This window comes from Bison bison, unplaced genomic scaffold (genome assembly GCF_000754665.1).
Source record: "Bison bison bison isolate TAMUID 2011002044 unplaced genomic scaffold, Bison_UMD1.0 scf7180017845678, whole genome shotgun sequence".
Classification (NCBI taxonomy): domain Eukaryota; kingdom Metazoa; phylum Chordata; class Mammalia; order Artiodactyla; family Bovidae; genus Bison; species Bison bison.
In genome coordinates this window covers 1-1,489 of record NW_011476251.1, presented here as the reverse complement: position 1 = coordinate 1,489, position 1,489 = coordinate 1, and positions in this window count along the sequence as shown.

Genomic DNA, 1,489 nt, shown 5'->3' with positions numbered 1-1,489 from the left:
CTTCTGAATGCCGGCAGAGGACATCAGGCGCCCAGAAAAGCAGCCCATTGTCTTCGAAAGGAGGTAGGAAAAATATAAAAGACAAAAAAAAAAAAAAGAGAGACAAAAGAGGTAGGGATGGAGCTCCATCCCGGGAAGGGAGTCTTAAAAAGAGAGGTTTCCAAACACCAGGAAACACTCTCACTGCCGAGTCTGTGCCAAGCCTTGGAAGCACAGAGGGCAACATAATAGGGAGGAAAAATAAGTAAATAATTAAAACCCACAGATTACGACCCCAAAGGTAACTCCCCCAGTGGAGAAGCAGCACAGATGCCTGCACCTGCCACTAGCAAGCAGGGTCTGGGTAGGGAGGCGCGGGCTGCATTGCTTAGAGTAAGGATCGGGCTTGAATGCCCCCAAGGGTAATCAGAGCGAACTAATTTGGGCTAGCAAACCAGACTGTGGGATAGCTACCACGTGAAATGCCATTAAGACACCACTAAGCCCGCACACAGAACAAAGGGCGGAACAAAACTAGCTGGCTGCAGACCATCCCCCTCCAGTGACAGGCAGCCAGAGCTGGAAGGAGGCAATCGCAGCCCCAGAGAGACATCATCTACCAAACTGCAAGCAGGCTTCTTTGCTTACTAAGATTTCTTGGGGTTCTGGATAGTCATCCGCCTGAGAAGGTGTGCCAGTTGTATACCCAGAAAACCGAGTGGCAGGGATGGGAAAGGCAATAAGTCACAGTGACTGCGCTCACCAAACACCTCATCACCCGAGCTGCTCGGAGCTGGGAAAGGCACAAAACGCAGGCCCAACAGAGTCTGCGCCTCTGAGGACTACCCGAGTGTCTGAACTTGAGCGGCTTAGACCTGGGAGGTGCATGCAGCCCAGGGACGGCCTTGGACGGTTCCTGGTGGAGCAACCTAGAGACTGAGCTGTGTGGGCAGAAAGGGTGCACCGCCGTGAGTGGGGGCAGGCCCAGTGTAGCTGAGACACTATGAGCACACGCCAGTGTTATTTGTTTGCAGCGTCCCTCCCTCCCCACAGTGCAACTGAACGAGACTAAAAAAGTGTCCACCACTGCCCCCTTGTGTCAGGGTGGAAATCAGACACTGAAGAGACCAGCAAACAGAAGCTAAAACCAAGGGAACCGCCTTGGAAGTGACAGGTGCAATAGATTAAAACCCTGTAGTTAGTACCGACTACATAGGAAGGGGCCTATAGATCTTGAGAAATATAAGCCAGACCAAGAAACAATCCGAAAATGAACTGACCTCACACTGCCCACAACAACACCAGAGAAAGTCCTAGATATATATTTACTATTTTTATGATCATTCTTTTCTTTTTTCTTCTTCTTTTTTTTTCTTTTCTTTTTGTTTTAACTTTTTTAAAAAAAATTTTAAGTCCTCTATTACTCCTTCAATTGTAATTTTTATAACCTACTATTACTTTTCAAAAAAAAGACTATTTTTAAAGCAAACTTCATATATATATATATATA